Source organism: Aquarana catesbeiana, linkage group LG06 (genome assembly GCF_042186555.1).
Source record: "Aquarana catesbeiana isolate 2022-GZ linkage group LG06, ASM4218655v1, whole genome shotgun sequence".
Classification (NCBI taxonomy): domain Eukaryota; kingdom Metazoa; phylum Chordata; class Amphibia; order Anura; family Ranidae; genus Aquarana; species Aquarana catesbeiana.
In genome coordinates, this window is record NC_133329.1 from 85329920 (window position 1) to 85346462 (window position 16543).

A 16543-nucleotide genomic window follows, 5' to 3' on the forward strand; every position below is an offset into this window, starting at 1 on the left:
TAAGCCACAACAAACCAACAGGTACATAGATGCTCACGGATGCTCAAAGCCCGGACTGGTCAGTGAGTTACCAAAAAGTGAGAAAAAAAAAGTGAGGAGCTCACATAGTGTAAAACCATAAGGCATCCCAGTTTATTAAAACAATAATTGCACTTACATGGTATAAAACATCATAAGGTAAAAGAGAATGCGGGCCGGCAAACAAGCGAACACCTGTCCACTTACAAGGGCAGCGCGATGGCGTCAGTACGTCCAACCTCCCGACACGATTTTCGTCATACAATGACGTTGTCTGACGTCATACAGTGATCGCGTTGCCCTCGTATGTGTGTGAGGGTTCGCTTGTTTGCCGGCCAGCTTTCTCTTTTACCTTATGATGTTTTATACCATGTAAGTGCAATTGGGCGCCAGACACTTCTTGGATGTAAGAGAGGTTTTATTTCTTTGACAGTCCTTTTTAGCTCCTCAAGGCCTTTGCGGTGGTAAGTCCCTCAAGCGTGACCCACGCTTCCCTGCTGGGTCCCTAGCTTGGCACTTTGGATACCTTTAAGCTTCACCCCTGCTGACCTAAATCGGTGAGATTACTGCTCCAGTACTTGCTTCAGTTACTCACTGTGGTCCCTGGTAAAAGTGATGGGTCCCTTAGTGGCGACTACCTCCTACCACGACAGGGTCTCCAGTCGGCAGAACGTTTGGTTGGACTGCAAGCCACAGTCCCAAACCTGCGCTGCCTTCTTACTTCTGGATAGGCCCTCACACAGCCTGGCAGCCTGATGCCCCTGGGATAGGCCCAATCTCCGGCCTAGCAGCCCAGGGCAGACGACACCCATCCATCCAGATGGTGGTCTGGGTGGCATACAAAAACCAGGATCACTTGACCTTACCCGAATATATAGGCTCTCCCAGCAGGCCAAGGGATTCAACAAAATCCCTGCCCATTGGCTGAGATACCCCATATGCCCATAACCTGACCTTCAGTTGTCCTTCTCAATCTAATACCTTCAAGTGCCTGGCCACCTGGTGGTAGAAGAGGAAAGTACAGCCAGGCCAAACTTAGGGAGAAGTCAATGGATCCCTAATAATTAACTACAGTAGCTACTTCTGACAAAGAATTTGGCGGGGAGCTCCCTGACTAAACCCCAGGGCGCTACATCAGTCTGCAACTAAATAAATGTAATGCTCGTTAAAGCTTGGGGTGCAGAACATGACACAGGTAGCACAGTGCATAATACTTCCTGAAAGCTGAAACAAATGTAGTGCTACCCCCGCAGGGGCTGTTTGATAATTTGGGTTCTATGTTCTTCACCTCCACTCCAAGAACAACCTCACCCCCTTTGACATACCTGGTTGAATGAAAGTCATTCATCTTTAATTAGATTACAAGACCATGAGTATAGATACCTTTAACTCGGCTTTGAATTAGTAAAGCAGACACAAGACTGTTTATTGGTAAATTAACTTAATGTATTGGTACGGGTTAGAATAAATGGTGGTTTTAGCATAAATAAACACACAGAAGGTAGGTTCAGACACAGTGTGCTAGACAGTATATTCACTATGTAACTTAGAATAGAGTTCTGTACCGCTATATTGGAATCAACAGATAAATCAGAAAAATCAGCAATAAACAGTTCATATAAGCATTAACTGCAACATAATAATAATAATAATACTATAGTCTTGAGTGCACTCTAGGAGAATGGCTAGGATATGGTGCAATGTCCCTTGAGATATACCGCTTGGCAAAAACAATAGGTAAAGGACTCTGTGTAGCTGCTTTAAAGGGATAGTCTTTAGTACTAACTGTTCAGCTGGCTAGTTTTGGGGCTTAGTTGTACCGTTGGTGCATATGCAGATAGTCCTAGTCAAGCCTGCAGGCAGCAATAAGGCCAATAGATGGCTGTATGGTCAGTTTCTAAAGGGCTCATTCTCTCTGACTGTGTGTCACGTACCTTGAGGCAGAGCCTGACAGCCAGAGGGAGGACTCTTGTACAGCCCCAACTCAGTGACCACTGATTTTGCGACAGTGGCCGCAAGAGTGCGGCAAGGTATGAGTGCCTATATGATCTTCCGCCGATGGCAAAGGTGCGTAGTAGGTGTGTCAGAGTTGGGCTGGATAGCTGGAACAACAGATGGCAGCAGGAGCAGCAGACCCTGGGCTGAGTAGACAGCAGGCGGCAGTTGCTTGGCAGACAGCAGCTGGTTGCAGGTGCAGCAGGACTGGCAGCACACGGCAGGTGAAGAACCAGCGAAAGCTAGGCAGTATGCAGAGCAGGGCAGACGACTAACTGGATGCAAGGCCAGACAAGCCGGGTCAACAACGGACAGTCAGATACAAGTATAGAGGGCAGGCAGGGAATAGTCAGGATACAGGCAGAGGTTGGCAACACAAGATCAGGCAGAAGAGCAAGAAGTAAGCAGAGTCTAGATGCAAGCCAAGGTCAGGGCAGGTAGAGTTCAAACGTGGTCAGGACAAGCCACGTCAATCACAGAAGTCAGACACAGGAACAGATACAGGAACATGGGTAACGGCTGCAGATCAGACAGCAACCGACTAGTGAAGCTACTGACTTTATATAAGCCACTTGGCGCCAGTATCAGTGGCAAATGCGCACACACCTGTGCATGCGCATATGCGCGCCTATATGCTGCAAGATGGGCACCCACAGGACCAAGCCAGCGCATTTCTGTGCGCCTCAGAGCTTCATATGGCCAGCGCGTCCTTACACTCTGGCTCTTGTCACTCCCGAAACTCAGCACTTTGCGCCCCCCTCAGACCGCCGACATGCAGCAGTGATGGTACATACTGGACGGCGATGTGCACTCTCTGGGCTCCCTCACAACAAGAGGACCCTGTGTCCTGTACAATGCAGCTCTTTTCCCTCCTCCTGGCAATCTCTCTCTAGGAAATGCAGTACAAAAGCTTTTGATTACAGTAGAGTCTCCCTCCTCTGGACTACAGTTCCCACAGTGCAGTGCTGCCTGACTCAGTCTATTGAACTCTTCCTGCTCTGCAGCTCCCTGCTTTTGTTGAAATAGCTGTTAACCAGTTCACAGAGAGCAGAGAGAGAGCTGCGGCCAATGCTTCTCTCTCTTATTCTTAGCCAAGCACTTGGCTACACGAAAAGCAAGTATTTTACAGCATGAAGGATCAAAAGAGCAAAGTCCTTAAAGGGCATCTATAATTTGCCCACACAGTGCAAGGCAACAGATTCTCCTCAATGCGGGCATATACTAATCTTCCCTTTGCTCCCCTGCTGTTCAGACCTTCCTGTTCATGACCCATTAGGGAGGTTTCCCTTCACTTCCTGTGTTTAAGACATTATAGGAAGCAGAAGAATTATCAGAAAAATTTGCAGAATTTCCATATTAAACCATGATTTCAGGAGTAAGACCAACTACAGCCACTGCAAGAGTAAATTCTTCTGTACTCTAATGGTTATACTTGTCAGTGATCATCGAACACATTTGATGATGATAGAAAACACCTGCTGGTGATCCTGGAACGCACCTCCTATGTGTGATCCTGGAACGCACCTCCTATGTGTGATCCTGGAATGCACCTGCTGGTGATGATTTAACATACCTGATGGTAATGATAGTAGAAAATATCTGCTGGTGGTCCTGCAACGCATCTTGTTCTAATCCTGTAACTCATCTGATGGTGATGGTAGAAAATACCTTCTGGTTACCGTGGAATACACCTGTTAGTGATCTTTAACCACTTCAGCCCCGGAAGAATTTACCCCCTAGCTGATCGGGCCATTTTTTGCGATACAGCACTATGTCGCTTTAACTGACAATTGCGCGGTCGTGCGAAGCTGTAACCAAACAAAATGTAAGTCCTTTTTTTTACTCACAATTATAGCTTTCTTTTGGTGGTATTTGATCACTGCTGCGGTTTTTATTTTTTGCGCTATAAACAAAAAAAATAGCAACAATTTTGAAAAAAAACATAATATTTTTTACTTTTTGCTATAATAAATATCCCAAAATAAAAAAAAAAACAAACACATTTCTTCCTCAGTTTAGGCCGATATATATTTTTCTACATATTTTTGCTAAAAAAAAGCATATATTGATTGGTTTGTGCAAAAGTTATAGCATCTACAAAACAGGGGATAGATAAATGGCACTTTTATTATTTATTTATTTTTTACTAGTAGTGGTGGCGATCTGCAATTCTTATTCGGACTGCGACATTGCAGTGGACAGATCAAGATGTGTTCCCTCAGCATGTTCTAACTGGAGGGGGGATGGGACTGCCTGGGGAAGGAGACCGATAGTTGTTCCTATATACTAGGACCACACGATCTGTCTCCTCTCCCCTGCCAAAACGGGGATGTGTGTGTTGACAGTTCCCCATAAACGTTTACTGTACAAAATAAGGTCCGTTGGCATGGACCATAGGGTGAGTACATGGATTGAAAACTGGCTACAAGGGCGAGTTCAGAGGGTGGTGACAAATGGGGAGTACTTGGAATGGTCAGAGGTGGGTAGTGGGGTCCCCCAGGGTTCTGTGCTGGGACCAATCCTATGTAATTTGTTCATAAATGACCTGGAGGATGGGGTAAACAGTCCAATCTCTGCATTTGTGGATGATACTAAGCAAAGCAGGGTAATAACTTCTCCGCAGGATGTAGAAACCTTGCAAAAAGATCTGAACAAATTAATGGGGTGGGCAACTACATGGCAAATGAGGTTCAATGTAGAAAAATGTAAAATAAAGCATTTGGATGGCAAAAAAAATGAATGCAATCTATACACTGGGGGGAGAACCTCTGGGGGAATCTAGGATGGAAAAGGAACTGGGGGCAGGGCAAAAGGGGCAGCTGCCCTGGGCCCTGTCATTGTTGTGGGGCCCAAAGCAGCTGCCTCATACTTGGCAACTATTCCAGTTTAAATTCCCTTGAGGTTTTAGTCCCGTGCTGTGTCCTGATATCTCAGTGTGAAGTTCTGTTACTAATTCTGCCCAGCTCTGCCCTACTGTTGTGTACAGATGACTCACCTGCAGACCCTGTGTTTATATGTAAATACCGACATTGATGTGTAAATAGTGATGGCATTCATATGTAAATAGTGGTAGACCGGCAGGATTCATATGTAAATATAGGTGGTATTCATATGTATATCATGCCCCCCCTAAGGTCATATCCACCATCACCTATACTGAATGCTGCCCACTGGGGAGGTAAAGGGGAATGCTTGAAAGTCCTGCCTCCAACTGTGGTCATTAAGCCTAACATCAGCCTGTTCTGGTAAGCAAAGGTAAGCAAAGGTAAGCAAATTAGTGGGGGTAGGGTTGTGTGAGGTGTGCAGAGGTAGGCAGAGAAGGAATTACAGTTTGGGGCGCACAGGTGAGCAAGGGGGGGATGTATGGAGGTAAGGAAGGTGGGTGCAATGATAATGATACACTGTAACCTCTGACAACCAATTGCAGTCGCTGTCTGATCTGATTCAGTAAACTGATTTTGAGTCTAGCCGTTTTTTATTGTATGTCTCAAAGCAGGTGGAGCGTGAAACTGCATGGAGGGGAGGGGGGCCCAAAAGAAGTACAAAGAAGGGCAACAAAGCTAATAAAGGGTCTGGAGGATATTAGTTATGAGGAAAGGTTGTGAGCACTGAACTTATTCTCTCTGGAGAAGAGACGCTTGAGAGGGGATATGATTTCAATATACCCCTGATGAAGACACGTGACTCCCTGTGTCGAACACGCGTAGGGGAGGGGCCAGAACGGAGTGAGCAGCATACAGCTGGGCTGGGAGAAGCATATACCCCGCGGCAGACCGATCGGTGTTTTATACAGCTTTTTATTGTTTGGTGCACAATAGCACCAAGAGAATGTGAGTACCCCTTTGTGGGAAGTTGTCTTTTGAATAAATATCATTTAAATAGTATCACACTATATAGTCTCTCTTCATTTTCATGACTGGATGTCCATGGAGCCACATTGACCTAAAGTGGAGATCGCATCTAGCTTACCATACATAGCCCATGGGGTGGCTACACAGCGTGTTTTGACACAAGTTAATCACTGTGTCACACGCTCTAAGGTGAGCGCAATCACTTTGGGGGGGCACTGAGGCACATCACGGTTGTCTGTGACACTGGAATTCAGCACATTGGAGGATTTGGACATTTATTGATTTTTAGGGATATGAATGCACATTTAATTTTGGACACTAATATAAGGATTTCACCAATTAAGATCTCATCAATTGCGTTTTTAAGACGCACTGTGCACTTATATGTAATTTGATTTAATATTTAATACAGATATTTGTATGTCGCACTATATATGAGTTATTGCATGTTTTCAGTTTGTCACTGAATTTGGTATTCAATATATGCACAAGTATATATATTTTAACACTATTATAGTTACATGTATGCACATTGCACTTAAAATTGCTCATATATATATATATATATATATATATATATATATATATATATATATATATATGAGCAATTTTAATATATATATTGTATGCACATTGCACGTGAGAAGTAGTGTGTATAAATATGCTCTTGATGCTTTATTTATTATTTTTCAAGTGATTTTGGATATTACCCCTTATGGTATGTAATCAAGCGCAGCGCAAATTTTTTATTTATATTCTTTGCACGGTTATGAGTACGTGAACTGCGTTTGCTGCTAGATATTCATCTCTAATATATTTTTTATATGATATTTTTTATATAATTTTTTTACTGTTTGCATATTGAGCATTGGATTATTGTGGCTCGCAAGATTTTCACCTTAAGTTTTCTTCTATGATTGCCCTGTATTTGGCTCCATCCATCTTCCCATCAACTCTGACCAGCCTCCCTGTCCCTGCTGAAGAAAAGCATCCCCACAACATGATGCTGCCACCACCATGTTTAACGGTGGGGATGGTGTGTTCAGGGTGATGTGCAGTGTTAGTTTTCCGCCATACATAGCGTTTTGCTTCTAGGCTAAAAAGTAAAATTTTGGTCTCATCTGATCTGAGCACCTTCTTCCACATGTTTGCTTCGTCCCCCACATGGCTTCTCGCAAACTGCAAACAGGACTTCTTATGGATACAGGGTACAATTCCTGCTGTGGCCACCAAGCAAAGAATCGCAGCCATGCAATGGGCACACCTCCGGCTGCTGTGTCTGCGGCTAAAGAGTAGCAGTTGGGGGGGCAGTAAAAGCACAGCTTAACTGCAGGGTTTTACTGCCTCCTAAATCGCTAGTGTGAACTACCCCTTAATGGGCAGCAAGCGTTTATTTCCACTGAATATGAATTTTGAGGTATTGTATTTCCATTGACTTTGAAGTCATTTGTGACGTAAATATTACAGTTTTACATGATAGTTCCTCCATATTTGGAATATTGTATTACATCTGCAGTATTTTTCAGTATTAACACTCCCTCTAGTGGTCATCTTCACATCAAGGAATCCGATTAGCATCCCCGGCTAATGACTGCTAGAGGGTGGTCAGAAGATTCAAATGCATAGCTCCCAACTGTCCCTGATTTCGAGGGACTGTCCCTGATTTGGAGCAATGTCCCTCTGTCCCTCATTCCTCCTCATCTGTCCCTCATTTTGGTCTGATCTATATAGTTGTATATAAAATGCACTTTTTATCTTTCAAAAAGTGTTTCCCAGTGCTAAACCTTTCATCCAAATTCTAAATTGCTGCATTTGTACATTTTAAAAGCCAATATAAAGGAATAGTAGTGGTTAAAAAAAAGCCCTTGTGGATTTAGTTAAACTTTTTCTTGGGTTAATTCTCCTTTAAGGGGGTGTGGCAGGGGGCGTGTCCTATGCCTACATATGTTTGCTGGTAGGTGTCCCTCATACCCATCTCAAAATGTTGGGAGGTGTGCAAATGTCTTTACGCTAAACCTGTCCAAGCTTCATAGCATGCATGTTTATGAACTGTGCAGACACCCGTGATGCTGACTTTATGTTGGGGAAAGAAAACTGATGAGAAATGTGATGAGAAAATTACAAATTTGTCATAGAGTTAATCGGGGCATATTGACGTTGCTAAATTAGGTCCGGGCATCGAGACATGACAAAAGGGTTAAAGCTGAACCTAAAAAAATGTCCCTTGCAGCGGGGCTACGCCAGCACTGCAAGGGTTCACTGCCCATTCCTGACTGGGGGATTTGGTAAAGCAGATTTACTTACCTAAGTAATAGTCCACTCCTGCAGGCTCCTCCGCGCTTCTAGTGCTATCCCTGCAGTGTCTTCTCCTCCATGACCTAAGGTCCCCCAGCATCATCAATCCCAGCACTGGACGTGTGGACGCAGAAGAACAATCCACCGCTAGAGCAAGGGAGAGTGCCATCTGCTGGGGGAGCAGAGGATCAGGTAAGTAAAAGTGCGTTTCGTCCAAAAGACAAACTATATATATATATATATACATATATATATATATATATATATATATATATATATATATATATATATATATATATATATATTTGATTTCTGAGAGTTGAGGTTTAACCACCAGGAGGTTTTACCCCCTTCATGACCAGGGCCTTTTTGCTATTCAGCAATGCGCTACTTTAACTGGCAATTGTATGGTCATGCAATGCTGTACCCAAATGGAATCTATAGCTGAGATTTCTTTTGGTGGCATTTGATCACCACTGGGTCTTTTAATTGTTTTGTTTTTTTGCCATTTAAACAGGGGCGGTCCCGTCCATTAAGGGTACAAGGATGCCGCCCCCCTATCCATGTGTCCGGCCCCTTTCAGGATGTCGGTATTTATGGAATTCAATGCAGGGTGGGTGTTTTATTTAAAGCACCTGATTCGAGCCAAAGTCTCTAACCTGTCGCCTGATTGGCTGAAAGGACAGTCAATCCTATTGGACTCCTAGGTGGAGGGGAGGAGACGCACGGCCGTCGAGATGGAGGAGATGCCCGCTTGCCGATCCCGCTGGCCAATACCCACCACCTGCCACCTAGATGGGGTAAGACAGCGAGCGGGCAGGGGAGGAAGGGCTGGGGGTTTGAGGTTCCGCCGGGGGTTGGTTGTTTGCCGCCCCCCAAGAAAAAAAAAACACCATTCACCTCTCAGGGCTGGGTTCAGCCCTTCTTTCTCTGAGCTGGCCGCTCAGCTGTCGGCTATTTTCCAGCTCCCATCTCTCTCCACAGGTACTCAGCTGTTGATGATATCCTGCTCGTCAGTCCTGCCTGCTTAAGCCGTCCAGTCCAGAGGATCTCTGCCTTCGCCTTAGTCAACATCACAGAGACGCTCTCCTGCATTCCTGTCAAAAGGCTTGCTTGGCTGACATCCCTTCTGACTCCACATCCTGCTTGCTGTTTTACTACGCTCATCTCCGGCTCCCTGACGTTTGGCTTGTCTGACTATCCGTTCCGGTTCATGGACTCTGGCTATGTTTTGACTACGTTTGTTCTATTTACTTTTATTATTAAACAAGTGTGATTTAACTGTACTTCTGTCTAAGTCTGATTTCATGGTTTCTGACACCGCTACTGTATATAAACGAATATATAAACAAAATAATACCAAAATGTTTGTGGTGCAATGCTAAAAATGACGGGTTTTTTAACCCTTTTGATGAATTGCAAGCCTAGTCATTTATTTGGTTGCCTAATGTGTGTTAATGCGTGAAAAAGCACACACTAACGCACATATGTTAACAGAACGCATCAGGACTCCAAGGTGTGATTGGTCCCTGATGTATTTCGGAGCAGATTTAAAGGAGATGGTTTCCAGCAGGTGCGTTGGCTGCGCACAGCTCCCTGTTGAGTCTCTCTCTCCCTGACTCTGCACTATACAGGGAACAGATGTTACCATAATCCCCGGTTGGAGAAGAGCAAGGGCACAGCCGCCCTCCAAGGTCTCCGAGTGGTATTATCTCTAGACACAACAAGGGCTCCATGTGACTGAGCGGGAGGAGGAGCCACAACTACTGCGTCACCATCCATCACAAAGCCCCATCATTGAAGGATGGCGACCCCTGACTGCGCACACAGACCAGAGTCCCTCCCATTAGTTATTCTGAGTCTGTGATCCGGTCAAGCAAGAGAATCCTCTACCAGTTATTGCCGGATTCCATCATATCCCGCTGACCACTACACAAGGGGGCACAGCTTAATTCCAAGAGACGGGGGGATTAAATGTCGGCTGGTTTGCAGAACACTGAAGCTCGTTTCACATTCTGTGATTCACACATAATCAATCATGCATTGAGGTGTGTTGCATTAGGACATCTTGTTCATTTTGAATAGGCTGGCAGCACACCTTAAAGCTGAATTCTGGGCACAAAAACCTTCATTTAAATATATGTAAATAGTTAAAATAAATAACAAATTAAAGCAATATACATTCTAGATAGATAGATAGATAGATAGATAGATAGATAGATAGATAGATAGATAGATAGATAGATAGATAGATATTTTTTTGCAAAATCTTTTTTAATACATTTTTCATTAGCATACAAAATTAGCCCACACAGGGGCAGTTCTTCTGATGCGGCAACATACCGCAACAGGGCACAACATACAACATAAACAAACTAACTTATACTATAACCCCAATGTGGGGAGAGGCTCAGTTCAGGAGAATCTGTGCTCAAATTGGTAACAACAGGATAATGCAACATGAGAGTAGTTGGGTCAATATACTAATAGACTAGAGATATAGTGTTAATCTAGGAATTGGTTACTGCATCAATTGCTGTGGTATTATCATCTAGCCAGCAGGTCCATACCTTTTCAAATTTTTGTGGACAACCTCTGCCCGAGTAGGTGGCTTTATACAGGGCTAAACTGGCATTCGCTAGGCTTTTCCAGAATCTGAGAAAGGGTAGGAGACGATTGTTTCCAGTTCATCGTAATGGCCTTACAAGCATAGTACAATAGCGGGGATATGAGTATTTTCTTGGCTCTGAGCATTGACAGTTGTTCCACCAGCCCCAGCAGACAATGTTTAGGATCATAAGGAACACGAGTCTTAGTGACCTTAGCAATCACCTTGAGTACCTCTTTCCAATAATGTTCGATTGCTGGGCAAACCCAAAAAATGTGGAAAAAGTCACCCGGTTGGTAGGAGCGACGCCAGCACGCCTGAGAATGCGCCGGCAACATCTGATGCAGCCTGTAAAGGCGTGTAGTGAGCTCTATGCACAATTTTGTATTGGACCAGTTTGTCCCTAGCTGAGACCAGAGGGGAGAAGGGAAAGTCCCAAATCTCCCTCTAGTCATCCTCGTCCAGCTCCGGTATGTCATACATTTTATATTTTTATTAAATAAAAAAAAGGAAAAACATAATAATACAATAAGTAATTTAAATATAAAATAAGTATAAAAATAAATATTTAAATCATCATATTAAAAAATCCACTGTGCATCATAAACATTCCCAAACCCAGCTGTTGCCTTGTAAAAGTAACAGCGACATCATTGCTGTGCTGTACATAGCCTGTACAGAAAGCAAAGCTGTGGGAGGGACCCAGCAGGCTCCACCCACTACAGAAAACTACAGGAGGAGGCGGAGACAAGACCAGTCACCTTCCACAAGCTGAGAGAGCAGCAGTGAGCGGTCTTTATTACAGGAAGCTCCTGCACAGAGGGAAAGTCTCACAGATTACTGCACAGATCTGGAAAAAATACACAAAGCACACCAAGATTCAGGAAGAATACACATAATGAATGGATTTAGACAATTTTTACTTATCCCGGAGTTTTCTCGATCACCGCATCGCACGCCCGTCGCCCGCTAGGCCCCCCGCCAGCCCCGCACTTACCCCATTCAAGTTGCGGCTTCTGCGATTCCCCCCCCCCCGTGTCTCCTCCCGAGCCCCAGGAGCCGCTTCTCCTTCCAGCCAATCGGGTCTTAGGACTCCCGGCCAATCGGGTCTCCAGACCCGCTTCCTGATTGGCCAGGAGGAGAAACATGAAGACATTAGCGAATATTAGGCCTGTGCAATTCGTTTCGTTCCGAATTCGTTTTTCCTCAAAATTTGGCATATGCGTTCATTTGGAAAAATCCGAATTAACGAAAGACCATTTAATACATTTTTTCTAAAACAAATTTTCTAAAAGAATGAAGATTCGAAAGACGAAAAACGGAGAATCCAAAAATCAGAAAGAACGAAAATAAGAACGAAAATCCGAAAAATCGAAAGATTGATAATCCGAAAATAAGAACAAAAATCCGAAAATCTGAAAGTTCGAAAATCCAAAAGAACAAAAAACATCTATTATAATTTTAAAAAATTAACCATTATTATAGTTTTTTTTATTATTATTATTTATCAGTAATAATAATAATAATAAAAACTATAATAATAGTTATAAACTATTGAATTATAGAGATTGGCATTTCCTTTCAAATTTGGCTGTTAGTGAACATAACGAATAAAAATTTATCCGAAGTTACGAATTATCTGAAATAACGAATGCTGGATAATTCGTAACTTCCGATAAATTCGTATTTGTTATGTGTACTAACAGCCAAATTTGAAAGGAAATTCAAATACCTATAATTTAATAGTTTATAGTTAGTTTTCATATAGTTTTCATTATTATTAATATTATTATTTATTAATAAATAGTAATGATAATAAAAACTATAATAATGGTTAATAAACTTAATATTTTAATTATAATAGAAATTATTCTTATGTTTTTTGTTCTTTGAGATTTTCGAATTTTCGGAATTTAGTTCTTTAAAATTTTTCAAATTTCGGATTTTCGTTCTTTCGAATTATCGAAACAAATACCACATCTAAATGCATGGAACATAACAAATTCCAATTTATTCAAAGTTACGAATTTATTCAAAATGAGTAAATTTGACTTTTAAATTTTTTTTATTGGATATGCACCAATACAAAACTCAGGGGAATGTTCACAAATGCCAGGAGTTTAGTCAATAAAATGGGGGAACTGGAACTACTATTACACGAGGAGGATGTGGACTTCATGGGAATAACAGAAACTTGGTTTGACAGCTCATATGACTGTCTGGCAAACATCCAGGGGTATTCCTTGTATCGGAGGGACAGGGAGGGTAGGAAAGGGGGAGGGGTGTGTCCATATATCGGGAATGATCTACGAGTAAAAATGACATCAGTGATGGGGCAAGGAGGAGGTGGAGTCCATATGGGTGGAACTCCAAAGGGTGGAAGTAAGCGTGAAATTACTAGTGGGGGGGTATGTTACAGGCCCCCTAACCTGAGGCAAGAGGTGGCATTGGATCTCCTTTCACAGTTAGAAATGGCAATAAGACAGGGAAATGTCATCATAATGGGGGACTTCAAGTATCCTAACATTGACTGGGCGGAGGGGACAGCCCTCAAAGGCCCGCCATTTCTTAAAAGTTCTACAGGACAACTTCATGTCCCAGTTGGTGGATTCCTGGACTAGGAGTAATGCATTGCTAGATCTTCTAATTACAAATGATACAGATTTGATTGTGGATGTGGAAATATGGGACAACTTGGGAACTAGCGATGACAGAATTATTACATTCCGCATAAATCATAGAAAAAGCGAGGCACGAGGGGAGTACAAGAACAGTAAATTTACAAAAGGAGCCAACTTTTCTAAACTGAGCTCAATAATGCAGGATATTAAGTGGGACCAAATTTATGAAGCATTGAACAGAGATGAAAAATGTTTTAGGAATATATTAAATAAATGTATCACCGAGTGCATTTCAAGCGGTAATAAATATAGAAGAACAAAAGTTAAACCTGGGTGGCTGAAACAAAATATAAAATATCATATGAAGGACAAACAAATGGCCTTTAAAAAGTACAAAGTAGAGGGGTCAGTGTCAGCATTCCAACAATACAAGGTATGCAATGTGAGGTGTAAGAACGCAATCAGGGCAGATAAAAAAAAGACTATGAGAGACACATAGCGGAGGAGAATAAAAATAATCCCAAGAAGTTTTTTTTAATATATTAACAGTAAAAAAGGTGAGAACGGAACACATAGATAGACGAGGAAGGGAAGGTGGTTACAGATGGAAAACAGAAGGCAGCTGTGCTAAATGCTTTCTTCTCCTCAGGCTTCACACAGGAAAATGAGGGGTATACCGACCACGACAGTATTGTTAGTAACATGCCACAGGATCTACCCTTGTGGCTAACAGAAGCTGGAGTCTGGAAAGGATAAAGCTTAACATAAAAAAAAAATCGCCATAAATAAGATGGCTTACACCCGAGAGTCCTTACAGAACTCAGTCAGGTTATAGAGAACTATAGGCCTGTCAGTATAACGTCGGTAGTTTGTAAACTATTTGAGGGGACAATAAAGGACCATATCCAAGAATTTGCTGCTGAAAACAGTATAATTAGCAATAACCAGCACGGGTTTGCAAAAGGTCGCTTTTGCCAAACCAACCTTTTAACATTCTAGGTGGAATTGAGCTGCCATCTGTAGGCCGGTGGATGTGGTATATCTGGATTTTGCAAAAGCATTTGATACAGTCCCCCGCAAATGCTTACTCTACAAGCTGAGATCTGTAGGCATGGACCATAGGGTAGGTACCTGGATAGAAAACTGGCTACGAGGTCGTGTCCAAAGTGTTGTGATAAATAATGTGTACTCAGAACGATCTAGAGTGGTTAGTGGGGTACCCCAAGGCTCTGTCCTGGGACCAGTTCTGTTTAATTTATATATAAATGATATAGAGGGTGGGATAAATAGCTCGATCTCAGTGTTTGCTGACTACACAAAAATATGCAGGGTGATAATAACACAGCAGGATATAGAAACTTTACAAGAGGACCTGAATAAATTATTGGAATGGGCTACTGCATGGCAAAGTTTAACATTGAAAAATGTAAGGTAATGTACTTGGAGGTAAAAATATAAACCTGTTACTCTTTAGGGCAGTTGCAGCTGGTGAAGTTTTAGGATGGGGGGGCGCCAGCTAAATAGTGGGCGTGGCTCTAAGGTGGTGTGGTTAGCATCTGAGATGAACGAGGGATGGAGGGAGAGGGAGAGAGGGAGGGAGAGGGAGAGAGGGAGGGAGGGACAGCAGGCCCAGATCCTACACAACAATAGAAATATGTGTATTCTAGAAAGTTTAACAATCAGCAGATAAAGATACTCCAAACACCTGGTGTTAGCACTTCAATCATCCTGGCATCATGGTTGTTATGGCGTCAGGTTGATTGAAGCGCAATATTTCTATTATTACATTGTAATATAAAATGAAATCATTCAACTCACCATAATGCACAATCAGTGGGAGCCCTGAGCGTGTCATTTGCCACATCGCCTGCCACCAGATGCCATCAGGTGTCCCCAGCGGAGTCCATCCTTACATCAGGTGCCCCAACGGAGTCCATTCTTACATCAGGTGCCCCCAGCGGAGTCCCTCCTTACATCAGCTGCCCCAGCGGAGTCCCTCCTTATATCTGTGTCCCCATCAGCGGAGCCCCTCCTTACATCTGTGTCCCCAGCGGAGTTGACTTATTCTAGTATGCCAAGATAGAGAGATCTTCAGATTTTACCAAAAGGTCTGTCTGCAGCAATCTATTTTTTTTGTACACTTTTTAATGTAAGATTAAATACGGCATTATTACTATGTAAATTATCACAAAATATAAAACACGATTAAAAGTGTCTGATATATAAAAGAAACGTTTCACATTACTACAAAGCTAGAAAAAAAAGCAGACTATCGAAATTTTAAAACGACAAGCAATGCAGTTTTAGAAATGTGAGTAACATGGCAGCAGACAGAACCCATGGATCTTTGCCCTTTAATTCCACCTGTGGAAACTGGCTATAAAACATTACACAGCTCAGCTAGATTCATTACAGCTAGCAGCTCCTGCATAAAGCCCATACTTTACCTGTACACAACAGACAGAAATGACATCCATTACAACAGAGGTACATGTGTTTTCTCCATACCAGGTATCAGTGGCGGCCCATCGATTCCTTCCTGGTTTTCTCCATGTGCTCAGTGGAGAGGAAAGGGGCCTCCCCTCTCCACTGAACACAAGGGGATTAGTCTTCAGGGCGGCCATCTTTTTGTAGCCCGCCGGAAGTGACTTTGTTCTCACACTGAGAACAAAGCACCCGGCCGGGCGGATGCTGGTTGGTGCGATTTATTGCGCCACAAAGCATCTCCAAACCCCGCCAATGAAGCGCCGCGTCTACAATCTGGTGATTGCATTGACGTGGCGCTTCCCATAGTGCACTGTGTCCAGCGCCCGAACACAGTGCACTTAGTTAAAGGACTTTTTCTTTTAATTTCTTAAAGGGGCAGTTTAAAAAATTTTTTTTTGTGTGTGACTACAGCAGGGGAGGCGGCACCGGGCGCCCCCTATGGTTGGGCTGTCACTGCTTTAGGGGGAGAACCCCTAGGGGCTTCCAGGATAGAGAAGGATCTAGGGGTCCTAGTTGAAAACAGACTGAGATATAGCACGCAGTGTCAAGCAGCGGCTACCAAAGCCAGCAGATTATTAGCATGCATTGAAAAAGGAATTTACTCCAGAGATAAAAATGATTATTCTGCCACTTTATAAAACTCTGGTTTGGCTGCATCTGGAATATTC